This window comes from Phyllobates terribilis, unplaced genomic scaffold, assembly GCF_046119375.1.
Source record: "Phyllobates terribilis strain yellow unplaced genomic scaffold, ASM4611937v1 Scaffold_274__1_contigs__length_2534360, whole genome shotgun sequence".
In the NCBI taxonomy this organism is placed as follows: Eukaryota; Metazoa; Chordata; class Amphibia; order Anura; family Dendrobatidae; genus Phyllobates; species Phyllobates terribilis.
The window spans coordinates 180,030-206,638 of record NW_027363034.1 but is presented as its reverse complement, the minus strand read 5'-3'; the positions used below and the strand labels follow the sequence as shown (position 1 = coordinate 206,638).

At 45.0% G+C, this 26,609-nt stretch overlaps 18 non-coding genes across 18 annotated transcripts; all 18 read right to left on the bottom strand.

Moving 5' to 3' along the window:
- Positions 1 to 3,504: 3,504 nt before the first annotated feature.
- Positions 3,505 to 3,695, bottom strand: LOC141219477 (U2 spliceosomal RNA). The gene has a single exon (XR_012287950.1). It is a non-coding gene; the product is annotated as a U2 spliceosomal RNA (small nuclear RNA).
- Positions 3,696 to 4,818: 1,123 nt separating this feature from the next.
- LOC141219476 (U2 spliceosomal RNA) lies at positions 4,819 to 5,009 on the bottom strand. The gene has a single exon (XR_012287949.1). It is a non-coding gene; the product is annotated as a U2 spliceosomal RNA (small nuclear RNA).
- A 1,123-nt stretch (positions 5,010 to 6,132) lies between these two features.
- LOC141219475 (U2 spliceosomal RNA) lies at positions 6,133 to 6,323 on the bottom strand. The gene has a single exon (XR_012287948.1). It is a non-coding gene; the product is annotated as a U2 spliceosomal RNA (small nuclear RNA).
- A 1,126-nt stretch (positions 6,324 to 7,449) lies between these two features.
- LOC141219474 (U2 spliceosomal RNA) lies at positions 7,450 to 7,640 on the bottom strand. The gene has a single exon (XR_012287947.1). It is a non-coding gene; the product is annotated as a U2 spliceosomal RNA (small nuclear RNA).
- Positions 7,641 to 8,765: 1,125 nt separating this feature from the next.
- Positions 8,766 to 8,956, bottom strand: LOC141219473 (U2 spliceosomal RNA). Its single transcript, XR_012287946.1, has one exon. It is a non-coding gene; the product is annotated as a U2 spliceosomal RNA (small nuclear RNA).
- A 1,121-nt stretch (positions 8,957 to 10,077) lies between these two features.
- LOC141219472 (U2 spliceosomal RNA) lies at positions 10,078 to 10,268 on the bottom strand. The gene has a single exon (XR_012287945.1). It is a non-coding gene; the product is annotated as a U2 spliceosomal RNA (small nuclear RNA).
- Positions 10,269 to 11,392: 1,124 nt separating this feature from the next.
- LOC141219471 (U2 spliceosomal RNA) lies at positions 11,393 to 11,583 on the bottom strand. The gene has a single exon (XR_012287944.1). It is a non-coding gene; the product is annotated as a U2 spliceosomal RNA (small nuclear RNA).
- A 1,120-nt stretch (positions 11,584 to 12,703) lies between these two features.
- Positions 12,704 to 12,894, bottom strand: LOC141219470 (U2 spliceosomal RNA). Its single transcript, XR_012287943.1, has one exon. It is a non-coding gene; the product is annotated as a U2 spliceosomal RNA (small nuclear RNA).
- Positions 12,895 to 14,002: 1,108 nt separating this feature from the next.
- LOC141219469 (U2 spliceosomal RNA) lies at positions 14,003 to 14,193 on the bottom strand. The gene has a single exon (XR_012287942.1). It is a non-coding gene; the product is annotated as a U2 spliceosomal RNA (small nuclear RNA).
- A 1,122-nt stretch (positions 14,194 to 15,315) lies between these two features.
- On the bottom strand, positions 15,316 to 15,506 carry LOC141219484 (U2 spliceosomal RNA). The gene has a single exon (XR_012287957.1). It is a non-coding gene; the product is annotated as a U2 spliceosomal RNA (small nuclear RNA).
- Positions 15,507 to 16,629: 1,123 nt separating this feature from the next.
- LOC141219483 (U2 spliceosomal RNA) lies at positions 16,630 to 16,820 on the bottom strand. Its single transcript, XR_012287956.1, has one exon. It is a non-coding gene; the product is annotated as a U2 spliceosomal RNA (small nuclear RNA).
- Positions 16,821 to 17,945: 1,125 nt separating this feature from the next.
- LOC141219468 (U2 spliceosomal RNA) lies at positions 17,946 to 18,136 on the bottom strand. The gene has a single exon (XR_012287941.1). It is a non-coding gene; the product is annotated as a U2 spliceosomal RNA (small nuclear RNA).
- Positions 18,137 to 19,255: 1,119 nt separating this feature from the next.
- On the bottom strand, positions 19,256 to 19,446 carry LOC141219482 (U2 spliceosomal RNA). Its single transcript, XR_012287955.1, has one exon. It is a non-coding gene; the product is annotated as a U2 spliceosomal RNA (small nuclear RNA).
- A 1,124-nt stretch (positions 19,447 to 20,570) lies between these two features.
- LOC141219466 (U2 spliceosomal RNA) lies at positions 20,571 to 20,761 on the bottom strand. Its single transcript, XR_012287939.1, has one exon. It is a non-coding gene; the product is annotated as a U2 spliceosomal RNA (small nuclear RNA).
- A 1,118-nt stretch (positions 20,762 to 21,879) lies between these two features.
- LOC141219465 (U2 spliceosomal RNA) lies at positions 21,880 to 22,070 on the bottom strand. The gene has a single exon (XR_012287938.1). It is a non-coding gene; the product is annotated as a U2 spliceosomal RNA (small nuclear RNA).
- A 1,123-nt stretch (positions 22,071 to 23,193) lies between these two features.
- LOC141219464 (U2 spliceosomal RNA) lies at positions 23,194 to 23,384 on the bottom strand. The gene has a single exon (XR_012287937.1). It is a non-coding gene; the product is annotated as a U2 spliceosomal RNA (small nuclear RNA).
- Positions 23,385 to 24,503: 1,119 nt separating this feature from the next.
- On the bottom strand, positions 24,504 to 24,694 carry LOC141219463 (U2 spliceosomal RNA). The gene has a single exon (XR_012287936.1). It is a non-coding gene; the product is annotated as a U2 spliceosomal RNA (small nuclear RNA).
- A 1,119-nt stretch (positions 24,695 to 25,813) lies between these two features.
- On the bottom strand, positions 25,814 to 26,004 carry LOC141219462 (U2 spliceosomal RNA). Its single transcript, XR_012287935.1, has one exon. It is a non-coding gene; the product is annotated as a U2 spliceosomal RNA (small nuclear RNA).
- Positions 26,005 to 26,609: the final 605 nt, after the last annotated feature.

The window sequence follows — 26,609 nt, the reverse complement described above, 5'->3', positions numbered from 1 at the left end:
TATTATATATAAAAACTCTGCACAAGATAAAAAAGAGGCAATCATTTTTAGCCGATGCCCTACGTCTTTGGTGTTCTCCAACACAATAACTGGAAGAGAGCACCATTAAAGGGAATCTGTTACCAGGTTTTTGCTACCCATCTGAGTGCAGCGCAATATAGGGGCAGAGGCCCTGATTCCAACAATCTGTCACTTACTGGGCTACCTGCTGTCATTTTGATAAAATTACTGTGTTATCTGCAGCAGACCCCGCCCACATCACTGATTGGCAGTTCTCTGACTGCTGAGCTCTGTATAACCCTGCCCACACCACTGATTGGCCACTTTGTGTATACTAGATTTGCAGAAAGCTGCCAATCAGTGATGGGGGCGGGGTTGTACAGAGCTTATGAATATGTAGGACTACCTGGCAGCAGGTTTACTAGTCCCCAATGATAATCTGCTTGCTGATAAAATAGTGATTTTATAAAAACTACAGCAATCAGACCATTAAGTGACACATCACTGTAACCAGGGTCTCTACCTTGTGTCTTTTCAATGTCAGTAATGCCTGAGCACTGTGGCGTTATGGCTTTCTTATGGCACCAGAGAAGTTTGTTCATTGGTATAAAGTTTTCAAGTAAAGGTTCATTTAGGCAGGCCAATAATTGGGTTAGGGAGCGTTCCCTCATTCCCAACTGTTGGCTGCCTAAACAGGCCATCAAACATCCAATGGAGGGGCAAAGCATTCATTGGTGTGATAATTTTTGAGCACGTTTAAAAATTATCATTAGCAGCACATTGTCCTGTGTAAACGAGAAATGTGCTGACGATAACATAAGTGCGGCCGGCCTTACTAAACAGACCATTAAACCACTGCTGATCGACTTGCATGTAGAGGTTACATTAACATGCCCTAACCCAATGTAACTTTTGCTCTTGTCTAACAATTTTTCCTTTAGAGATTAACAAAACTGGAAACTCGAGAGTCAAATGAAACCTACAAGAATCTCAATGACCAGCCAAAAATCCACAACTTCCAGATATGCATCACCAAACACTCTCCGGCTAATACGCCCCAAGATTACAGCACCAACCTGAAGCTGTTTCCCTCTCGTAGTTCATCCCAAGGTGAGGAGGACTCGGCCCTGATCCTAACCCAGGACCATTTGAAGAGCTCGGACCCCGACCTGTCGGCTAACAGTGACCAGGAATCTGGGGTGGAGGACTTGAGCTGCCGGTCTCCGAGTGGTGGAGACTCGTTACCCAGCGAGGACAGTGGGAAGGATCCCGATTCAGATGAAGCAGTGTTCCTGACTGCTTAGAGGTCTTATTAACCACTTGCTATTATATTAGTGCTTCTATTTATTTATAGGGAGTGATGTAAGCTGGGAGGGATATACTGGGGGAAAAAAAAACATATCGACTTTGTTCACATGTATCAGTGGTAGTTTGTGCAGCGGAGACCAGATACTAATGTCCTATATAGTCGGTCTGATCCAGGCAATTGAACGACTGACAATTGGAAAAGTGCATACACAGGTTGACGAAACAATGACGGGGACACAATGATCGCTAATAATCTGGTATCCTGTTATCAGCAGCACGTCTCCTGTTTACACTGAGTAATGTGCTGCCGTTAAGAATTTTAATGAATGCATAAAATGTATCGCACCCAATGAAACGGTGCTTTCCTAGTTTGTCTGCCGATTGTGGTCCTGGTTAGATGGGCCAATAATCGTATGTTGAAATGATTCCTATGAGCGCTCGTTCATCGTTTATTGGCTCTACGCCTTAAGTGCGTGTCTGCAGCCTCCGGGAATATTCAGAAACAGTTATCTTTTTTTAAGAGCCAACCTTATAATGCATTTTGTTTCCTTTCATGATTTCAAACCACATGTCCGTGGAGCATGAATCCTGTCCCAATATATTTGTATATTTAAGGTTTGTCATTGACAAAGGTGCCCTGTACTGGAAATATGGACACTTACATGGTTTTCGGGTTTAGGTCCACTGTGTGAAAGATCTGAATGTGCTTTGCTTCTGTGTAAGTTGCTGGTAGACTAATGGTGGTCATCCAGGATCTGACATTGGGTATTAATTCCCTACCTCCTAGTTATGTTAGGCATGACTATCACATGTAAGGTTCTTGCCACCTGGCCGAGAAAAGTTCGAAAAAAAGGACGCAAGCATAAACTGTTTGGCCTGTGACCACAGAAATTTACAGTAAAACAATGTGATTTTCGTCACATGATTAAAACCATGACCCAATGTCTATGGCTGAATAATCCCTTAAAGACTAATGTTTTGTGCTATGGTATACCATCGGTCCGATCTTCTGTAACTTTATACTGTTTCCGCATAGACTGCCAATGAAACAAAACTTCAGAATCTCATTTGGAGACTTTAAAGGGGCTGTCCAAGACTTTATTGAAGGCCTATACTTGATCATCAATGTCTGATTGATAGTGCGTGCTGTAGCTGTTCCTGTGGCCAGAAATGCTCAGGTGCCGAGCTCTGTTGACGGAGTACTACATATCGGCCACCCGTTCAAATCATTAGGGGGCAGATGTGTAGTACGCAGCCGCAGCCACTATTCCCTCCACAGAGCTCCGCAGTGCAGCTCCGCTAATGAGCACCCCAATTGATCAAACATTGATGCCTTATCTTAAAGAGGTGGTCACTACATTGTATAATGCCCCCATCAAATTACACCTTTCAAATACCTGCAGCCGGGGTCACGTGATGCAGACTGAGCAGTCAGCAATAGCGCCACCCACAGGTACATATGGAAGCAGGAGGTATTTACAAAAACATTTATTTAGTTAACATGTGTAAATCGATGGGGTCATTATACAATGTAGTGGACCACCTCTTTAAAGAAAGGCCATCAATGTTAAAGTCCGGGACAACCCCTTTAATTATTAATCGGTATCGGTACAGATCTATTAGACTTTTCAGAACTTCAAAATAGGTCCATCCTTCAAACAGATGCCAAAAAGTACAGTATGTTGCAAACTTTAATGGAAGCATTCCTGTATGAATACAATATTGGAGGAAATAAAGAAAAAAAAACAAAAAGCTTTGGCACTTTTATGTAGGTCTCCAGAATATAGTGGGGAGAGACTTTCTTATTGACTTATATAAGCGAGGTAGAGCAGTAACCCCAAAGAAATTGAAAAATCAGCTGTGGTCCCTATAGGATGGCCCTACACATTGCATTTCCCATCACTTTTTTGAGAATACATTGGGGTGGAAAAATAAGATACAAATAAAGCAGATAATAAGAATTTATAGTCCAGAATTTACTGGTCACTTTTGTATTTCTGTAGGAATTCCAGCTCTGTACGTTGCAGATATCCGGCCCATCAGCGGATTAGCGGGGTCCCGCGTACTTGAATCCTTGCATGTTATCTGGGGGCTAAGAGCCATAGGGTTCTCTCTAAGTGCTTCCGACACTGGTTTTCAGAAAACGTACTGATCCTTTTATATTCGTGCTGCACGATTTTAGAAACTGCATTAAAGAAGGGGTGCACCGGTCCTGGAGATACTGCAATACCAGGTCAATGCGTGGAGTGGACAGAGCAAGCTCTTTTTCCATCTCCCTGTTCTAAAAATCCATTTAATATATGGTCCCCAGATAGGGGACGTATCAGATATTAAACTGATAAGAACAGATACTACACTTGATCTTAGCCAAAAGGCCGAGAAGCGATAACCAGAATTGGTTTCCGACTACGGTGCCACCCAAGGATTCTGAAAAGTCCATTTGTGGAGATGGCCACCTGGACTCCCGTTAAGAAGACATGCTGTCAACCTCTAGATCCCTCACATGCCTGCACTTTTCGGCTTGCTGCTGCTGCAATCCACGCGTTTTAGATCTGCATAACTCCACCTCTTTTAGCACAGTACCCTCAACCCCCGGCTGTTCCCACCCGCCTCAACACCGTTGGAAGGGAGGAGAACCAATTAAGGCGGGGGGGGGGTGGAACGAGCAGCTGTCTACCCTTAGCAGGAGGGTTGCTGATTAATTACCTCTCCTGCTGCTGCTGCTGCTGCTGGCTGTCCAGCAGCAGACTGAAGGTGGCTGCTGCTGTGCGCAGGTATATAAAGGCTCAGAGCCTATTATGACACGCGCAGCCAGCGTTCCATTGCCACATTCCGTCTACTGCAGGCGGGATACCTGGATGGCTGAATGTCACTGAGAAGCTCACAGAGACCGCCATAAGCAACAGTTTAAAAGAATGCCACAGACTAATCAACCAAACTTTTTGGGTTGGTTTCTCTTTTATAGTCTGCAGGCATTAAATGAAAGAAGTCAGTGTTCCAGCAGAGGGAGACAACGTTTCAGAAAAGGCATTGTAGCAAACCAAAAAAGAAATTTTAAGCGCAGCAGAGTAACCAGCTCACATACCTGTTAGCTCAGGTGAGTTTAAAAGGCTGCTGTTGATAACAAGGGCATTTGCTAAATAGATGGTGTGTGTGCAACAATATACTGAAAGGTCAATTATATTGTGCAGCTTATCTCACCACCTGTAGTTATTTAGGTGAAAGCTCCAAAATGCTTGCCTAATATGTCTGTTTATCCAAAAGGAAGTATAGAGGGAGAGCTAGATAGATAGCATTGCATTACATTACATTACATGGCAATGCAATGCACAGTTGCTGAAGTTGAACCAAAATGAGCTTGTCATCTGGCTTCTGCAACTTTTAACATGAAAAATCCAATGAGGAGAAGAAAAGCAAAGCCAAAGAGTCCATCCCAAAATCCGACAAACAAGCAAAATGAACAAAAAGCATTGAATTCAATTCTTTCTGATTTTAGAAACTGCATTAAAGAAGGGGTGCACCGGTCCTGGAGATACTGCAATACCAGGTCAATGCGTGGAGTGGACAGAGCAAGCTCTTTTTCCATCTCCCTGTTCTAAAAATCCATTTAATATATGGTCCCCAGATAGGGGACGTATCAGATATTAAACTGATAAGAACAGATACTACACTTGATCTTAGCCAAAAGGCCGAGAAGCGATAACCAGAATTGGTTTCCGACTACGGTGCCACCCAAGGATTCTGAAAAGTCCATTTGTGGAGATGGCCACCTGGACTCCCGTTAAGAAGACATGCTGTCAACCTCTAGATCCCTCACATGCCTGCACTTTTCGGCTTGCTGCTGCTGCAATCCACGCGTTTTAGATCTGCATAACTCCACCTCTTTTAGCACAGTACCCTCAACCCCCGGCTGTTCCCACCCGCCTCAACACCGTTGGAAGGGAGGAGAACCAATTAAGGCGGGGGGGGGGGGGTGGAACGAGCAGCTGTCTACCCTTAGCAGGAGGGTTGCTGATTAATTACCTCTCCTGCTGCTGCTGCTGCTGGCTGTCCAGCAGCAGACTGAAGGTGGCTGCTGCTGTGCGCAGGTATATAAAGGCTCAGAGCCTATTATGACACGCGCAGCCAGCGTTCCATTGCCACATTCCGTCTACTGCAGGCGGGATACCTGGATGGCTGAATGTCACTGAGAAGCTCACAGAGACCGCCATAAGCAACAGTTTAAAAGAATGCCACAGACTAATCAACCAAACTTTTTGGGTTGGTTTCTCTTTTATAGTCTGCAGGCATTAAATGAAAGAAGTCAGTGTTCCAGCAGAGGGAGACAACGTTTCAGAAAAGGCATTGTAGCAAACCAAAAAAGAAATTTTAAGCGCAGCAGAGTAACCAGCTCACATACCTGTTAGCTCAGGTGAGTTTAAAAGGCTGCTGTTGATAACAAGGGCATTTGCTAAATAGATGGTGTGTGTGCAACAATATACTGAAAGGTCAATTATATTGTGCAGCTTATCTCACCACCTGTAGTTATTTAGGTGAAAGCTCCAAAATGCTTGCCTAATATGTCTGTTTATCCAAAAGGAAGTATAGAGGGAGAGCTAGATAGATAGCATTGCATTACATTACATTACATGGCAATGCAATGCACAGTTGCTGAAGTTGAACCAAAATGAGCTTGTCATCTGGCTTCTGCAACTTTTAACATGAAAAATCCAATGAGGAGAAGAAAAGCAAAGCCAAAGAGTCCATCCCAAAATCCGACAAACAAGCAAAATGAACAAAAAGCATTGAATTCAATTCTTTCTGATTTTAGAAACTGCATTAAAGAAGGGGTGCACCGGTCCTGGAGATACTGCAATACCAGGTCAATGCGTGGAGTGGACAGAGCAAGCTCTTTTTCCATCTCCCTGTTCTAAAAATCCATTTAATATATGGTCCCCAGATAGGGGACGTATCAGATATTAAACTGATAAGAACAGATACTACACTTGATCTTAGCCAAAAGGCCGAGAAGCGATAACCAGAATTGGTTTCCGACTACGGTGCCACCCAAGGATTCTGAAAAGTCCATTTGTGGAGATGGCCACCTGGACTCCCGTTAAGAAGACATGCTGTCAACCTCTAGATCCCTCACATGCCTGCACTTTTCGGCTTGCTGCTGCTGCAATCCACGCGTTTTAGATCTGCATAACTCCACCTCTTTTAGCACAGTACCCTCAACCCCCGGCTGTTCCCACCCGCCTCAACACCGTTGGAAGGGAGGAGAACCAATTAAGGCGGGGGGGGGGGGGGGGTGGAACAAGCAGCTGTCTACCCTTAGCAGGAGGGTTGCTGATTAATTACCTCTCCTGCTGCTGCTGCTGCTGGCTGTCCAGCAGCAGACTGAAGGTGGCTGCTGCTGTGCGCAGGTATATAAAGGCTCAGAGCCTATTATGACACGCGCAGCCAGCGTTCCATTGCCACATTCCGTCTACTGCAGGCGGGATACCTGGATGGCTGAATGTCACTGAGAAGCTCACAGAGACCGCCATAAGCAACAGTTTAAAAGAATGCCACAGACTAATCAACCAAACTTTTTGGGTTGGTTTCTCTTTTATAGTCTGCAGGCATTAAATGAAAGAAGTCAGTGTTCCAGCAGAGGGAGACAACGTTTCAGAAAAGGCATTGTAGCAAACCAAAAAAGAAATTTTAAGCGCAGCAGAGTAACCAGCTCACATACCTGTTAGCTCAGGTGAGTTTAAAAGGCTGCTGTTGATAACAAGGGCATTTGCTAAATAGATGGTGTGTGTGCAACAATATACTGAAAGGTCAATTATATTGTGCAGCTTATCTCACCACCTGTAGTTATTTAGGTGAAAGCTCCAAAATGCTTGCCTAATATGTCTGTTTATCCAAAAGGAAGTATAGAGGGAGAGCTAGATAGATAGCATTGCATTACATTACATTACATGGCAATGCAATGCACAGTTGCTGAAGTTGAACCAAAATGAGCTTGTCATCTGGCTTCTGCAACTTTTAACATGAAAAATCCAATGAGGAGAAGAAAAGCAAAGCCAAAGAGTCCATCCCAAAATCCGACAAACAAGCAAAATGAACAAAAAGCATTGAATTCAATTCTTTCTGATTTTAGAAACTGCATTAAAGAAGGGGTGCACCGGTCCTGGAGATACTGCAATACCAGGTCAATGCGTGGAGTGGACAGAGCAAGCTCTTTTTCCATCTCCCTGTTCTAAAAATCCATTTAATATATGGTCCCCAGATAGGGGACGTATCAGATATTAAACTGATAAGAACAGATACTACACTTGATCTTAGCCAAAAGGCCGAGAAGCGATAACCAGAATTGGTTTCCGACTACGGTGCCACCCAAGGATTCTGAAAAGTCCATTTGTGGAGATGGCCACCTGGACTCCCGTTAAGAAGACATGCTGTCAACCTCTAGATCCCTCACATGCCTGCACTTTTCGGCTTGCTGCTGCTGCAATCCACGCGTTTTAGATCTGCATAACTCCACCTCTTTTAGCACAGTACCCTCAACCCCCGGCTGTTCCCACCCGCCTCAACACCGTTGGAAGGGAGGAGAACCAATTAAGGCGGGGGGGGGGGGGGGTGGAACGAGCAGCTGTCTACCCTTAGCAGGAGGGTTGCTGATTAATTACCTCTCCTGCTGCTGCTGCTGCTGGCTGTCCAGCAGCAGACTGAAGGTGGCTGCTGCTGTGCGCAGGTATATAAAGGCTCAGAGCCTATTATGACACGCGCAGCCAGCGTTCCATTGCCACATTCCGTCTACTGCAGGCGGGATACCTGGATGGCTGAATGTCACTGAGAAGCTCACAGAGACCGCCATAAGCAACAGTTTAAAAGAATGCCACAGACTAATCAACCAAACTTTTTGGGTTGGTTTCTCTTTTATAGTCTGCAGGCATTAAATGAAAGAAGTCAGTGTTCCAGCAGAGGGAGACAACGTTTCAGAAAAGGCATTGTAGCAAACCAAAAAAGAAATTTTAAGCGCAGCAGAGTAACCAGCTCACATACCTGTTAGCTCAGGTGAGTTTAAAAGGCTGCTGTTGATAACAAGGGCATTTGCTAAATAGATGGTGTGTGTGCAACAATATACTGAAAGGTCAATTATATTGTGCAGCTTATCTCACCACCTGTAGTTATTTAGGTGAAAGCTCCAAAATGCTTGCCTAATATGTCTGTTTATCCAAAAGGAAGTATAGAGGGAGAGCTAGATAGATAGCATTGCATTACATTACATTACATGGCAATGCAATGCACAGTTGCTGAAGTTGAACCAAAATGAACTTGTCATCTGGCTTCTGCAACTTTTAACATGAAAAATCCAATGAGGAGAAGAAAAGCAAAGCCAAAGAGTCCATCCCAAAATCCGACAAACAAGCAAAATGAACAAAAAGCATTGAATTCAATTCTTTCTGATTTTAGAAACTGCATTAAAGAAGGGGTGCACCGGTCCTGGAGATACTGCAATACCAGGTCAATGCGTGGAGTGGACAGAGCAAGCTCTTTTTCCATCTCCCTGTTCTAAAAATCCATTTAATATATGGTCCCCAGATAGGGGACGTATCAGATATTAAACTGATAAGAACAGATACTACACTTGATCTTAGCCAAAAGGCCGAGAAGCGATAACCAGAATTGGTTTCCGACTACGGTGCCACCCAAGGATTCTGAAAAGTCCATTTGTGGAGATGGCCACCTGGACTCCCGTTAAGAAGACATGCTGTCAACCTCTAGATCCCTCACATGCCTGCACTTTTCGGCTTGCTGCTGCTGCAATCCACGCGTTTTAGATCTGCATAACTCCACCTCTTTTAGCACAGTACCCTCAACCCCCGGCTGTTCCCACCCGCCTCAACACCGTTGGAAGGGAGGAGAACCAATTAAGGCGGGGGGGGGGGTGGAACGAGCAGCTGTCTACCCTTAGCAGGAGGGTTGCTGATTAATTACCTCTCCTGCTGCTGCTGCTGCTGGCTGTCCAGCAGCAGACTGAAGGTGGCTGCTGCTGTGCGCAGGTATATAAAGGCTCAGAGCCTATTATGACACGCGCAGCCAGCGTTCCATTGCCACATTCCGTCTACTGCAGGCGGGATACCTGGATGGCTGAATGTCACTGAGAAGCTCACAGAGACCGCCATAAGCAACAGTTTAAAAGAATGCCACAGACTAATCAACCAAACTTTTTGGGTTGGTTTCTCTTTTATAGTCTGCAGGCATTAAATGAAAGAAGTCAGTGTTCCAGCAGAGGGAGACAACGTTTCAGAAAAGGCATTGTAGCAAACCAAAAAAGAAATTTTAAGCGCAGCAGAGTAACCAGCTCACATACCTGTTAGCTCAGGTGAGTTTAAAAGGCTGCTGTTGATAACAAGGGCATTTGCTAAATAGATGGTGTGTGTGCAACAATATACTGAAAGGTCAATTATATTGTGCAGCTTATCTCACCACCTGTAGTTATTTAGGTGAAAGCTCCAAAATGCTTGCCTAATATGTCTGTTTATCCAAAAGGAAGTATAGAGGGAGAGCTAGATAGATAGCATTGCATTACATTACATTACATGGCAATGCAATGCACAGTTGTTGAAGTTGAACCAAAATGAGCTTGTCATCTGGCTTCTGCAACTTTTAACATGAAAAATCCAATGAGGAGAAGAAAAGCAAAGCCAAAGAGTCCATCCCAAAATCCGACAAACAAGCAAAATGAACAAAAAGCATTGAATTCAATTCTTTCTGATTTTAGAAACTGCATTAAAGAAGGGGTGCACCGGTCCTGGAGATACTGCAATACCAGGTCAATGCGTGGAGTGGACAGAGCAAGCTCTTTTTCCATCTCCCTGTTCTAAAAATCCATTTAATATATGGTCCCCAGATAGGGGACGTATCAGATATTAAACTGATAAGAACAGATACTACACTTGATCTTAGCCAAAAGGCCGAGAAGCGATAACCAGAATTGGTTTCCGACTACGGTGCCACCCAAGGATTCTGAAAAGTCCATTTGTGGAGATGGCCACCTGGACTCCCGTTAAGAAGACATGCTGTCAACCTCTAGATCCCTCACATGCCTGCACTTTTCGGCTTGCTGCTGCTGCAATCCACGCGTTTTAGATCTGCATAACTCCACCTCTTTTAGCACAGTACCCTCAACCCCCGGCTGCTCCCACCCGCCTCAACACCGTTGGAAGGGAGGAGAACCAATTAAGGCGGGGGGGGGGGGGGTGGAACGAGCAGCTGTCTACCCTTAGCAGGAGGGTTGCTGATTAATTACCTCTCCTGCTGCTGCTGCTGCTGGCTGTCCAGCAGCAGACTGAAGGTGGCTGCTGCTGTGCGCAGGTATATAAAGGCTCAGAGCCTATTATGACACGCGCAGCCAGCGTTCCATTGCCACATTCCGTCTACTGCAGGCGGGATACCTGGATGGCTGAATGTCACTGAGAAGCTCACAGAGACCGCCATAAGCAACAGTTTAAAAGAATGCCACAGACTAATCAACCAAACTTTTTGGGTTGGTTTCTCTTTTATAGTCTGCAGGCATTAAATGAAAGAAGTCAGTGTTCCAGCAGAGGGAGACAACGTTTCAGAAAAGGCATTGTAGCAAACCAAAAAAGAAATTTTAAGCGCAGCAGAGTAACCAGCTTACATACCTGTTAGCTCAGGTGAGTTTAAAAGGCTGCTGTTGATAACAAGGGCATTTGCTAAATAGATGGTGTGTGTGCAACAATATACTGAAAGGTCAATTATATTGTGCAGCTTATCTCACCACCTGTAGTTATTTAGGTGAAAGCTCCAAAATGCTTGCCTAATATGTCTGTTTATCCAAAAGGAAGTATAGAGGGAGAGCTAGATAGATAGCATTGCATTACATTACATTACATGGCAATGCAATGCACAGTTGCTGAAGTTGAACCAAAATGAGCTTGTCATCTGGCTTCTGCAACTTTTAACATGAAAAATCCAATGAGGAGAAGAAAAGCAAAGCCAAAGAGTCCATCCCAAAATCCGACAAACAAGCAAAATGAACAAAAAGCATTGAATTCAATTCTTTCTGATTTTAGAAACTGCATTAAAGAAGGGGTGCACCGGTCCTGGAGATACTGCAATACCAGGTCAATGCGTGGAGTGGACAGAGCAAGCTCTTTTTCCATCTCCCTGTTCTAAAAATCCATTTAATATATGGTCCCCAGATAGGGGACGTATCAGATATTAAACTGATAAGAACAGATACTACACTTGATCTTAGCCAAAAGGCCGAGAAGCGATAACCAGAATTGGTTTCCGACTACGGTGCCACCCAAGGATTCTGAAAAGTCCATTTGTGGAGATGGCCACCTGGACTCCCGTTAAGAAGACATGCTGTCAACCTCTAGATCCCTCACATGCCTGCACTTTTCGGCTTGCTGCTGCTGCAATCCACGCGTTTTAGATCTGCATAACTCCACCTCTTTTAGCACAGTACCCTCAACCCCCGGCTGTTCCCACCCGCCTCAACACCGTTGGAAGGGAGGAGAACCAATTAAGGCGGGGGGGGGGTGGAACGAGCAGCTGTCTACCCTTAGCAGGAGGGTTGCTGATTAATTACCTCTCCTGCTGCTGCTGCTGCTGGCTGTCCAGCAGCAGACTGAAGGTGGCTGCTGCTGTGCGCAGGTATATAAAGGCTCAGAGCCTATTATGACACGCGCAGCCAGCGTTCCATTGCCACATTCCGTCTACTGCAGGCGGGATACCTGGATGGCTGAATGTCACTGAGAAGCTCACAGAGACCGCCATAAGCAACAGTTTAAAAGAATGCCACAGACTAATCAACCAAACTTTTTGGGTTGGTTTCTCTTTTATAGTCTGCAGGCATTAAATGAAAGAAGTCAGTGTTCCAGCAGAGGGAGACAACGTTTCAGAAAAGGCATTGTAGCAAACCAAAAAAGAAATTTTAAGCGCAGCAGAGTAACCAGCTCACATACCTGTTAGCTCAGGTGAGTTTAAAAGGCTGCTGTTGATAACAAGGGCATTTGCTAAATAGATGGTGTGTGTGCAACAATATACTGAAAGGTCAATTATTTTGTGCAGCTTATCTCACCACCTGTAGTTATTTAGGTGAAAGCTCCAAAATGCTTGCCTAATATGTCTGTTTATCCAAAAGGAAGTATAGAGGGAGAGCTAGATAGATAGCATTGCATTACATTACATTACATGGCAATGCAATGCACACTTGCTGAAGTTGAACCAAAATGAGCTTGTCATCTGGCTTCTGCAACTTTTAACATGAAAAATCCAATGAGGAGAAGAAAAGCAAAGCCAAAGAGTCCATCCCAAAATCCGACAAACAAGCAAAATGAACAAAAAGCATTGAATTCAATTCTTTCTGATTTTAGAAACTGCATTAAAGAAGGGGTGCACCGGTCCTGGAGATACTGCAATACCAGGTCAATGCGTGGAGTGGACAGAGCAAGCTCTTTTTCCATCTCCCTGTTCTAAAAATCCATTTAATATATGGTCCCCAGATAGGGGACGTATCAGATATTAAACTGATAAGAACAGATACTACACTTGATCTTAGCCAAAAGGCCGAGAAGCGATAACCAGAATTGGTTTCCGACTACGGTGCCACCCAAGGATTCTGAAAAGTCCATTTGTGGAGATGGCCACCTGGACTCCCGTTAAGAAGACATGCTGTCAACCTCTAGATCCCTCACATGCCTGCACTTTTCGGCTTGCTGCTGCTGCAATCCACGCGTTTTAGATCTGCATAACTCCACCTCTTTTAGCACAGTACCCTCAACCCCCGGCTGTTCCCACCCGCCTCAACACCGTTGGAAGGGAGGAGAACCAATTAAGGCGGGGGGGGGGGTGGAACGAGCAGCTGTCTACCCTTAGCAGGAGGGTTGCTGATTAATTACCTCTCCTGCTGCTGCTGCTGCTGGCTGTCCAGCAGCAGACTGAAGGTGGCTGCTGCTGTGCGCAGGTATATAAAGGCTCAGAGCCTATTATGACACGCGCAGCCAGCGTTCCATTGCCACATTCCGGGATACCTGGATGGCTGAATGTCACTGAGAAGCTCACAGAGACCGCCATAAGCAACAGTTTAAAAGAATGCCACAGACTAATCAACCAAACTTTTTGGGTTGGTTTCTCTTTTATAGTCTGCAGGCATTAAATGAAAGAAGTCAGTGTTCCAGCAGAGGGAGACAACGTTTCAGAAAAGGCATTGTAGCAAACCAAAAAAGAAATTTTAAGCGCAGCAGAGTAACCAGCTCACATACCTGTTAGCTCAGGTGAGTTTAAAAGGCTGCTGTTGATAACAAGGGCATTTGCTAAATAGATGGTGTGTGTGCAACAATATACTGAAAGGTCAATTATATTGTGCAGCTTATCTCACCACCTGTAGTTATTTAGGTGAAAGCTCCAAAATGCTTGCCTAATATGTCTGTTTATCCAAAAGGAAGTATAGAGGGAGAGCTAGATAGATAGCATTGCATTACATTACATTACATGGCAATGCAATGCACAGTTGCTGAAGTTGAACCAAAATGAGCTTGTCATCTGGCTTCTGCAACTTTTAACATGAAAAATCCAATGAGGAGAAGAAAAGCAAAGCCAAAGAGTCCATCCCAAAATCCGACAAACAAGCAAAATGAACAAAAAGCATTGAATTCAATTCTTTCTGATTTTAGAAACTGCATTAAAGAAGGGGTGCACCGGTCCTGGAGATACTGCAATACCAGGTCAATGCGTGGAGTGGACAGAGCAAGCTCTTTTTCCATCTCCCTGTTCTAAAAATCCATTTAATATATGGTCCCCAGATAGGGGACGTATCAGATATTAAACTGATAAGAACAGATACTACACTTGATCTTAGCCAAAAGGCCGAGAAGCGATAACCAGAATTGGTTTCCGACTACGGTGCCACCCAAGGATTCTGAAAAGTCCATTTGTGGAGATGGCCACCTGGACTCCCGTTAAGAAGACATGCTGTCAACCTCTAGATCCCTCACATGCCTGCACTTTTTGGCTTGCTGCTGCTGCAATCCACGCGTTTTAGATCTGCATAACTCCACCTCTTTTAGCACAGTACCCTCAACCCCCGGCTGTTCCCACCCGCCTCAACACCGTTGGAAGGGAGGAGAACCAATTAAGGCGGGGGGGGGGGGTGGAACGAGCAGCTGTCTACCCTTAGCAGGAGGGTTGCTGATTAATTACCTCTCCTGCTGCTGCTGCTGCTGGCTGTCCAGCAGCAGACTGAAGGTGGCTGCTGCTGTGCGCAGGTATATAAAGGCTCAGAGCCTATTATGACACGCGCAGCCAGCGTTCCATTGCCACATTCCGTCTACTGCAGGCGGGATACCTGGATGGCTGAATGTCACTGAGAAGCTCACAGAGACCGCCATAAGCAACAGTTTAAAAGAATGCCACAGACTAATCAACCAAACTTTTTGGGTTGGTTTCTCTTTTATAGTCTGCAGGCATTAAATGAAAGAAGTCAGTGTTCCAGCAGAGGGAGACAACGTTTCAGAAAAGGCATTGTAGCAAACCAAAAAAGAAATTTTAAGCGCAGCAGAGTAACCAGCTCACATACCTGTTAGCTCAGGTGAGTTTAAAAGGCTGCTGTTGATAACAAGGGCATTTGCTAAATAGATGGTGTGTGTGCAACAATATACTGAAAGGTCAATTATATTGTGCAGCTTATCTCACCACCTGTAGTTATTTAGGTGAAAGCTCCAAAATGCTTGCCTAATATGTCTGTTTATCCAAAAGGAAGTATAGAGGGAGAGCTAGATAGATAGCATTGCATTACATTACATTACATGGCAATGCAATGCACAGTTGCTGAAGTTGAACCAAAATGAGCTTGTCATCTGGCTTCTGCAACTTTTAACATGAAAAATCCAATGAGGAGAAGAAAAGCAAAGCCAAAGAGTCCATCCCAAAATCCGACAAACAAGCAAAATGAACAAAAAGCATTGAATTCAATTCTTTCTGATTTTAGAAACTGCATTAAAGAAGGGGTGCACCGGTCCTGGAGATACTGCAATACCAGGTCAATGCGTGGAGTGGACAGAGCAAGCTCTTTTTCCATCTCCCTGTTCTAAAAATCCATTTAATATATGGTCCCCAGATAGGGGACGTATCAGATATTAAACTGATAAGAACAGATACTACACTTGATCTTAGCCAAAAGGCCAAGAAGCGATAACCAGAATTGGTTTCCGACTACGGTGCCACCCAAGGATTCTGAAAAGTCCATTTGTGGAGATGGCCACCTGGACTCCCGTTAAGAAGACATGCTGTCAACCTCTAGATCCCTCACATGCCTGCACTTTTCGGCTTGCTGCTGCTGCAATCCACGCGTTTTAGATCTGCATAACTCCACCTCTTTTAGCACAGTACCCTCAACCCCCGGCTGTTCCCACCCGCCTCAACACCGTTGGAAGGGAGGAGAACCAATTAAGGCGGGGGGGGGGGGGTGGAACGAGCAGCTGTCTACCCTTAGCAGGAGGGTTGCTGATTAATTACCTCTCCTGCTGCTGCTGCTGCTGACTGTCCAGCAGCAGACTGAAGGTGGCTGCTGCTGTGCGCAGGTATATAAAGGCTCAGAGCCTATTATGACACGCGCAGCCAGCGTTCCATTGCCACATTCCGTCTACTGCAGGCGGGATACCTGGATGGCTGAATGTCACTGAGAAGCTCACAGAGACCGCCATAAGCAACAGTTTAAAAGAATGCCACAGACTAATCAACCAAACTTTTTGGGTTGGTTTCTCTTTTATAGTCTGCAGGCATTAAATGAAAGAAGTCAGTGTTCCAGCAGAGGGAGACAACGTTTCAGAAAAGGCATTGTAGCAAACCAAAAAAGAAATTTTAAGCGCAGCAGAGTAACCAGCTCACATACCTGTTAGCTCAGGTGAGTTTAAAAGGCTGCTGTTGATAACAAGGGCATTTGCTAAATAGATGGTGTGTGTGCAACAATATACTGAAAGGTCAATTATATTGTGCAGCTTATCTCACCACCTGTAGTTATTTAGGTGAAAGCTCCAAAATGCTTGCCTAATATGTCTGTTTATCCAAAAGGAAGTATAGAGGGAGAGCTAGATAGATAGCATTGCATTACATTACATTACATGGCAATGCAATGCACAGTTGCTGAAGTTGAACCAAAATGAGCTTGTCATCTGGCTTCTGCAACTTTTAACATGAAAAATCCAATGAGGAGAAGAAAAGCAAAGCCAAAGAGTCCATCCCAAAATCCGACAAACAAGCAAAATGAACAAAAAGCATTGAATTCAATTCTTTCTGATTTTAGAAACTGCATTAAAGAAGGGGTGCACCGGTCCTGGAGATACTGCAATACCAGGTCAATGCGTGGAGTGGACAGAGCAAGCTCTTTTTCCATCTCCCTGTTCTAAAAATCCATTTAATATATGGTCCCCAGATAGGGGACGTATCAGATATTAAACTGATAAGAACAGATACTACACTTGATCTTAGCCAAAAGGCCAAGAAGCGATAACCAGAATTGGTTTCCGACTACGGTGCCACCCAAGGATTCTGAAAAGTCCATTTGTGGAGATGGCCACCTGGACTCCCGTTAAGAAGACATGCTGTCAACCTCTAGATCCCTCACATGCCTGCACTTTTCGGCTTGCTGCTGCTGCAATCCACGCGTTTTAGATCTGCATAACTCCACCTCTTTTAGCACAGTACCCTCAACCCCCGGCTGTTCCCACCCGCCTCAACACCGTTGGAAGGGAGGAGAACCAATTAAGGCGGGGGGGGGGGGGGGTGGAACGAGCAGCTGTCTACCCTTAGCAGGAGGGTTGCTGATTAATTACCTCTCCTGCTGCTGCTGCTGCTGGCTGTCCAGCAGCAGACTGAAGGTGGCTGCTGCTGTGCGCAGGTATATAAAGGCTCAGAGCCTATTATGACACGCGCAGCCAGCGTTCCATTGCCACATTCCGTCTACTGCAGGCGGGATACCTGGATGGCTGAATGTCACTGAGAAGCTCACAGAGACCGCCATAAGCAACAGTTTAAAAGAATGCCACAGACTAATCAACCAAACTTTTTGGGTTGGTTTCTCTTTTATAGTCTGCAGGCATTAAATGAAAGAAGTCAGTGTTCCAGCAGAGGGAGACAACGTTTCAGAAAAGGCATTGTAGCAAACCAAAAAAGAAATTTTAAGCGCAGCAGAGTAACCAGCTCACATACCTGTTAGCTCAGGTGAGTTTAAAAGGCTGCTGTTGATAACAAGGGCATTTGCTAAATAGATGGTGTGTGTGCAACAATATACTGAAAGGTCAATTATATTGTGCAGCTTATCTCACCACCTGTAGTTATTTAGGTGAAAGCTCCAAAATGCTTGCCTAATATGTCTGTTTATCCAAAAGGAAGTATAGAGGGAGAGCTAGATAGATAGCATTGCATTACATTACATTACATGGCAATGCAATGCACAGTTGCTGAAGTTGAACCAAAATGAGCTTGTCATCTGGCTTCTGCAACTTTTAACATGAAAAATCCAATGAGGAGAAGAAAAGCAAAGCCAAAGAGTCCATCCCAAAATCCGACAAACAAGCAAAATGAACAAAAAGCATTGAATTCAATTCTTTCTGATTTTAGAAACTGCATTAAAGAAGGGGTGCACCGGTCCTGGAGATACTGCAATACCAGGTCAATGCGTGGAGTGGACAGAGCAAGCTCTTTTTCCATCTCCCTGTTCTAAAAATCCATTTAATATATGGTCCCCAGATAGGGGACGTATCAGATATTAAACTGATAAGAACAGATACTACACTTGATCTTAGCCAAAAGGCCGAGAAGCGATAACCAGAATTGGTTTCCGACTACGGTGCCACCCAAGGATTCTGAAAAGTCCATTTGTGGAGATGGCCACCTGGACTCCCGTTAAGAAGACATGCTGTCAACCTCTAGATCCCTCACATGCCTGCACTTTTCGGCTTGCTGCTGCTGCAATCCACGCGTTTTAGATCTGCATAACTCCACCTCTTTTAGCACAGTACCCTCAACCCCCGGCTGTTCCCACCCGCCTCAACACCGTTGGAAGGGAGGAGAACCAATTAAGGCGGGGGGGGGGGGTGGAACGAGCAGCTGTCTACCCTTAGCAGGAGGGTTGCTGATTAATTACCTCTCCTGCTGCTGCTGCTGGCTGTCCAGCAGCAGACTGAAGGTGGCTGCTGCTGTGCGCAGGTATATAAAGGCTCAGAGCCTATTATGACACGCGCAGCCAGCGTTCCATTGCCACATTCCGTCTACTGCAGGCGGGATACCTGGATGGCTGAATGTCACTGAGAAGCTCACAGAGACCGCCATAAGCAACAGTTTAAAAGAATGCCACAGACTAATCAACCAAACTTTTTGGGTTGGTTTCTCTTTTATAGTCTGCAGGCATTAAATGAAAGAAGTCAGTGTTCCAGCAGAGGGAGACAACGTTTCAGAAAAGGCATTGTAGCAAACCAAAAAAGAAATTTTAAGCGCAGCAGAGTAACCAGCTCACATACCTGTTAGCTCAGGTGAGTTTAAAAGGCTGCTGTTGATAACAAGGGCATTTGCTAAATAGATGGTGTGTGTGCAACAATATACTGAAAGGTCAATTATATTGTGCAGCTTATCTCACCACCTGTAGTTATTTAGGTGAAAGCTCCAAAATGCTTGCCTAATATGTCTGTTTATCCAAAAGGAAGTATAGAGGGAGAGCTAGATAGATAGCATTGCATTACATTACATTACATGGCAATGCAATGCACAGTTGCTGAAGTTGAACCAAAATGAGCTTGTCATCTGGCTTCTGCAACTTTTAACATGAAAAATCCAATGAGGAGAAGAAAAGCAAAGCCAAAGAGTCCATCCCAAAATCCGACAAACAAGCAAAATGAACAAAAAGCATTGAATTCAATTCTTTCTGATTTTAGAAACTGCATTAAAGAAGGGGTGCACCGGTCCTGGAGATACTGCAATACCAGGTCAATGCGTGGAGTGGACAGAGCAAGCTCTTTTTCCATCTCCCTGTTCTAAAAATCCATTTAATATATGGTCCCCAGATAGGGGACGTATCAGATATTAAACTGATAAGAACAGATACTACACTTGATCTTAGCCAAAAGGCCAAGAAGCGATAACCAGAATTGGTTTCCGACTACGGTGCCACCCAAGGATTCTGAAAAGTCCATTTGTGGAGATGGCCACCTGGACTCCCGTTAAGAAGACATGCTGTCAACCTCTAGATCCCTCACATGCCTGCACTTTTCGGCTTGCTGCTGCTGCAATCCACGCGTTTTAGATCTGCATAACTCCACCTCTTTTAGCACAGTACCCTCAACCCCCGGCTGTTCCCACCCGCCTCAACACCGTTGGAAGGGAGGAGAACCAATTAAGGCGGGGGGGGGGGGGGTGGAACGAGCAGCTGTCTACCCTTAGCAGGAGGGTTGCTGATTAATTACCTCTCCTGCTGCTGCTGCTGCTGGCTGTCCAGCAGCAGACTGAAGGTGGCTGCTGCTGTGCGCAGGTATATAAAGGCTCAGAGCCTATTATGACACGCGCAGCCAGCGTTCCATTGCCACATTCCGTCTACTGCAGGCGGGATACCTGGATGGCTGAATGTCACTGAGAAGCTCACAGAGACCGCCATAAGCAACAGTTTAAAAGAATGCCACAGACTAATCAACCAAACTTTTTGGGTTGGTTTCTCTTTTATAGTCTGCAGGCATTAAATGAAAGAAGTCAGTGTTCCAGCAGAGGGAGACAACGTTTCAGAAAAGGCATTGTAGCAAACCAAAAAAGAAATTTTAAGCGCAGCAGAGTAACCAGCTCACATACCTGTTAGCTCAGGTGAGTTTAAAAGGCTGCTGTTGATAACAAGGGCATTTGCTAAATAGATGGTGTGTGTGCAACAATATACTGAAAGGTCAATTATATTGTGCAGCTTATCTCACCACCTGTAGTTATTTAGGTGAAAGCTCCAAAATGCTTGCCTAATATGTCTGTTTATCCAAAAGGAAGTATAGAGGGAGAGCTAGATAGATAGCATTGCATTACATTACATTACATGGCAATGCAATGCACAGTTGCTGAAGTTGAACCAAAATGAGCTTGTCATCTGGCTTCTGCAACTTTTAACATGAAAAATCCAATGAGGAGAAGAAAAGCAAAGCCAAAGAGTCCATCCCAAAATCCGACAAACAAGCAAAATGAACAAAAAGCATTGAATTCAATTCTTTCTGATTTTAGAAACTGCATTAAAGAAGGGGTGCACCGGTCCTGGAGATACTGCAATACCAGGTCAATGCGTGGAGTGGACAGAGCAAGCTCTTTTTCCATCTCCCTGTTCTAAAAATCCATTTAATATATGGTCCCCAGATAGGGGACGTATCAGATATTAAACTGATAAGAACAGATACTACACTTGATCTTAGCCAAAAGGCCGAGAAGCGATAACCAGAATTGGTTTCCGACTACGGTGCCACCCAAGGATTCTGAAAAGTCCATTTGTGGAGATGGCCACCTGGACTCCCGTTAAGAAGACATGCTGTCAACCTCTAGATCCCTCACATGCCTGCACTTTTCGGCTTGCTGCTGCTGCAATCCACGCGTTTTAGATCTGCATAACTCCACCTCTTTTAGCACAGTACCCTCAACCCCCGGCTGTTCCCACCCGCCTCAACACCGTTGGAAGGGAGGAGAACCAATTAAGGCGGGGGGGGGGGTGGAACGAGCAGCTGTCTACCCTTAGCAGGAGGGTTGCTGATTAATTACCTCTCCTGCTGCTGCTGCTGGCTGTCCAGCAGCAGACTGAAGGTGGCTGCTGCTGTGCGCAGGTATATAAAGGCTCAGAGCCTATTATGACACGCGCAGCCAGCGTTCCATTGCCACATTCCGTCTACTGCAGGCGGGATACCTGGATGGCTGAATGTCACTGAGAAGCTCACAGAGACCGCCATAAGCAACAGTTTAAAAGAATGCCACAGACTAATCAACCAAACTTTTTGGGTTGGTTTCTCTTTTATAGTCTGCAGGCATTAAATGAAAGAAGTCAGTGTTCCAGCAGAGGGAGACAACGTTTCAGAAAAGGCATTGTAGCAAACCAAAAAAGAAATTTTAAGCGCAGCAGAGTAACCAGCTCACATACCTGTTAGCTCAGGTGAGTTTAAAAGGCTGCTGTTGATAACAGGGGCATTTGCTAAATAGATGGTGTGTGTGCAACAATATACTGAAAGGTCAATTATATTGTGCAGCTTATCTCACCACCTGTAGTTATTTAGGTGAAAGCTCCAAAATGCTTGCCTAATATGTCTGTTTATCCAAAAGGAAGTATAGAAGGAGAGCTAGATAGATAGCATTGCATTACATTACATTACATGGCAATGCAATGCACAGTTGCTGAAGTTGAACCAAAATGAGCTTGTCATCTGGCTTCTGCAACTTTTAACATGAAAAATCCAATGAGGAGAAGAAAAGCAAAGCCAAAGAGTCCATCCCAAAATCCGAAAAACAAGCAAAATGAACAAAAAGCATTGAATTCAATTCTTTCTGATTTTAGAAACTGCATTAAAGAAGGGGTGCACCGGTCCTGGAGATACTGCAATACCAGGTCAATGCGTGGAGTGGACAGAGCAAGCTCTTTTTCCATCTCCCTGTTCTAAAAATCCATTTAATATATGGTCCCCAGATAGGGGACGTATCAGATATTAAACTGATAAGAACAGATACTACACTTGATCTTAGCCAAAAGGCCGAGAAGCGATAACCAGAATTGGTTTCCGACTACGGTGCCACCCAAGGATTCTGAAAAGTCCATTTGTGGAGATGGCCACCTGGACTCCCGTTAAGAAGACATGCTGTCAACCTCTAGATCCCTCACATGCCTGCACTTTTCGGCTTGCTGCTGCTGCAATCCACGCGTTTTAGATCTGCATAACTCCACCTCTTTTAGCACAGTACCCTCAACCCCCGGCTGTTCCCACCCGCCTCAACACCGTTGGAAGGGAGGAGAACCAATTAAGGCGCGGGGGGGGGGGGGGAACGAGCAGCTGTCTACCCTTAGCAGGAGGGTTGCTGATTAATTACCTCTCCTGCTGCTGCTGCTGCTGGCTGTCCAGCAGCAGACTGAAGGTGGCTGCTGCTGTGCGCAGGTATATAAAGGCTCAGAGCCTATTATGACACGCGCAGCCAGCGTTCCATTGCCACATTCCGTCTACTGCAGGCGGGATACCTGGATGGCTGAATGTCACTGAGAAGCTCACAGAGACCGCCATAAGCAACAGTTTAAAAGAATGCCACAGACTAATCAACCAAACTTTTTGGGTTGGTTTCTCTTTTATAGTCTGCAGGCATTAAATGAAAGAAGTCAGTGTTCCAGCAGAGGGAGACAACGTTTCAGAAAAGGCATTGTAGCAAACCAAAAAAGAAATTTTAAGCGCAGCAGAGTAACCAGCTCACATACCTGTTAGCTCAGGTGAGTTTAAAAGGCTGCTGTTGATAACAAGGGCATTTGCTAAATAGATGGTGTGTGTGCAACAATATACTGAAAGGTCAATTATATTGTGCAGCTTATCTCACCACCTGTAGTTATTTAGGTGAAAGCTCCAAAATGCTTGCCTAATATGTCTGTTTATCCAAAAGGAAGTATAGAGGGAGAGCTAGATAGATAGCATTGCATTACATTACATTACATGGCAATGCAATGCACAGTTGCTGAAGTTGAACCAAAATGAGCTTGTCATCTGGCTTCTGCAACTTTTAACATGAAAAATCCAATGAGGAGAAGAAAAGCAAAGCCAAAGAGTCCATCCCAAAATCCGACAAACAAGCAAAATGAACAAAAAGCATTGAATTCAATTCTTTCTGATTTTAGAAACTGCATTAAAGAAGGGGTGCACCGGTCCTGGAGATACTGCAATACCAGGTCAATGCGTGGAGTGGACAGAGCAAGCTCTTTTTCCATCTCCCTGTTCTAAAAATCCATTTAATATATGGTCCCCAGATAGGGGACGTATCAGATATTAAACTGATAAGAACAGATACTACACTTGATCTTAGCCAAAAGGCCGAGAAGCGATAACCAGAATTGGTTTCCGACTACGGTGCCACCCAAGGATTCTGAAAAGTCCATTTGTGGAGATGGCCACCTGGACTCCCGTTAAGAAGACATGCTGTCAACCTCTAGATCCCTCACATGCCTGCACTTTTCGGCTTGCTGCTGCTGCAATCCACGCGTTTTAGATCTGCATAACTCCACCTCTTTTAGCACAGTACCCTCAACCCCCGGCTGTTCCCACCCGCCTCAACACCGTTGGAAGGGAGGAGAACCAATTAAGGCGGGGGGGGGTGGAACGAGCAGCTGTCTACCCTTAGCAGGAGGGTTGCTGATTAATTACCTCTCCTGCTGCTGCTGCTGCTGGCTGTCCAGCAGCAGACTGAAGGTGGCTGCTGCTGTGCGCAGGTATATAAAGGCTCAGAGCCTATTATGACACGCGCAGCCAGCGTTCCATTGCCACATTCCGTCTACTGCAGGCGGGATACCTGGATGGCTGAATGTCACTGAGAAGCTCACAGAGACCGCCATAAGCAACAGTTTAAAAGAATGCCACAGACTAATCAACCAAACTTTTTGGGTTGGTTTCTCTTTTATAGTCTGCAGGCATTAAATGAAAGAAGTCAGTGTTCCAGCAGAGGGAGACAACGTTTCAGAAAAGGCATTGTAGCAAACCAAAAAAGAAATTTTAAGCGCAGCAGAGTAACCAGCTCACATACCTGTTAGCTCAGGTGAGTTTAAAAGGCTGCTGTTGATAACAAGGGCATTTGCTAAATAGATGGTGTGTGTGCAACAATATACTGAAAGGTCAATTATATTGTGCAGCTTATCTCACCACCTGTAGTTATTTAGGTGAAAGCTCCAAAATGCTTGCCTAATATGTCTGTTTATCCAAAAGGAAGTATAGAGGGAGAGCTAGATAGATAGCATTGCATTACATTACATTACATGGCAATGCAATGCACAGTTGCTGAAGTTGAACCAAAATGAGCTTGTCATCTGGCTTCTGCAACTTTTAACATGAAAAATCCAATGAGGAGAAGAAAAGCAAAGCCAAAGAGTCCATCCCAAAATCCGACAAACAAGCAAAATGAACAAAAAGCATTGAATTCAATTCTTTCTGATTTTAGAAACTGCATTAAAGAAGGGGTGCACCGGTCCTGGAGATACTGCAATACCAGGTCAATGCGTGGAGTGGACAGAGCAAGCTCTTTTTCCATCTCCCTGTTCTAAAAATCCATTTAATATATGGTCCCCAGATAGGGGACGTATCAGATATTAAACTGATAAGAACAGATACTACACTTGATCTTAGCCAAAAGGCCGAGAAGCGATAACCAGAATTGGTTTCCGACTACGGTGCCACCCAAGGATTCTGAAAAGTCCATTTGTGGAGATGGCCACCTGGACTCCCGTTAAGAAGACATGCTGTCAACCTCTAGATCCCTCACATGCCTGCACTTTTCGGCTTGCTGCTGCTGCAATCCACGCGTTTTAGATCTGCATAACTCCACCTCTTTTAGCACAGTACCCTCAACCCCCGGCTGTTCCCACCCGCCTCAACACCGTTGGAAGGGAGGAGAACCAATTAAGGCGGGGGGGGGTGGAACGAGCAGCTGTCTACCCTTAGCAGGAGGGTTGCTGATTAATTACCTCTCCTGCTGCTGCTGCTGCTGGCTGTCCAGCAGCAGACTGAAGGTGGCTGCTGCTGTGCGCAGGTATATAAAGGCTCAGAGCCTATTATGACACGCACAGCCAGCGTTCCATTGCCACATTCCGTCTACTGCAGGCGGGATACCTGGATGGCTGAATGTCACTGAGAAGCTCACAGAGACCGCCATAAGCAACAGTTTAAAAGAATGCCACAGACTAATCAACCAAACTTTTTGGGTTGGTTTCTCTTTTATAGTCTGCAGGCATTAAATGAAAGAAGTCAGTGTTCCAGCAGAGGGAGACAACGTTTCAGAAAAGGCATTGTAGCAAACCAAAAAAGAAATTTTAAGCGCAGCAGAGTAACCAGCTCACATACCTGTTAGCTCAGGTGAGTTTAAAAGGCTGCTGTTGATAACAAGGGCATTTGCTAAATAGATGGTGTGTGTGCAACAATATACTGAAAGGTCAATTATATTGTGCAGCTTATCTCACCACCTGTAGTTATTTAGGTGAAAGCTCCAAAATGCTTGCCTAATATGTCTGTTTATCCAAAAGGAAGTATAGAGGGAGAGCTAGATAGATAGCATTGCATTACATTACATTACATGGCAATGCAATGCACAGTTGCTGAAGTTGAACCAAAATGAGCTTGTCATCTGGCTTCTGCAACTTTTAACATGAAAAATCCAATGAGGAGAAGAAAAGCAAAGCCAAAGAGTCCATCCCAAAATCCGACAAACAAGCAAAATGAACAAAAAGCATTGAATTCAATTCTTTCTGATTTTAGAAACTGCATTAAAGAAGGGGTGCACCGGTCCTGGAGATACTGCAATACCAGGTCAATGCGTGGAGTGGACAGAGCAAGCTCTTTTTCCATCTCCCTGTTCTAAAAATCCATTTAATATATGGTCCCCAGATAGGGGACGTATCAGATATTAAACTGATAAGAACAGATACTACACTTGATCTTAGCCAAAAGGCCGAGAAGCGATAACCAGAATTGGTTTCCGACTACGGTGCCACCCAAGGATTCTGAAAAGTCCATTTGTGGAGATGGCCACCTGGACTCCCGTTAAGAAGACATGCTGTCAACCTCTAGATCCCTCACATGCCTGCACTTTTCGGCTTGCTGCTGCTGCAATCCACGCGTTTTAGATCTGCATAACTCCACCTCTTTTAGCACAGTACCCTCAACCCCCGGCTGCTCCCACCCGCCTCAACACCGTTGGAAGGGAGGAGAACCAATTAAGGCGGGGGGGGGGGGGGGTGGAACGAGCAGCTGTCTACCCTTAGCAGGAGGGTTGCTGATTAATTACCTCTCCTGCTGCTGCTGCTGCTGGCTGTCCAGCAGCAGACTGAAGGTGGCTGCTGCTGTGCGCAGGTATATAAAGGCTCAGAGCCTATTATGACACGCGCAGCCAGCGTTCCATTGCCACATTCCGTCTACTGCAGGCGGGATACCTGGATGGCTGAATGTCACTGAGAAGCTCACAGAGACCGCCATAAGCAACAGTTTAAAAGAATGCCACAGACTAATCAACCAAACTTTTTGGGTTGGTTTCTCTTTTATAGTCTGCAGGCATTAAATGAAAGAAGT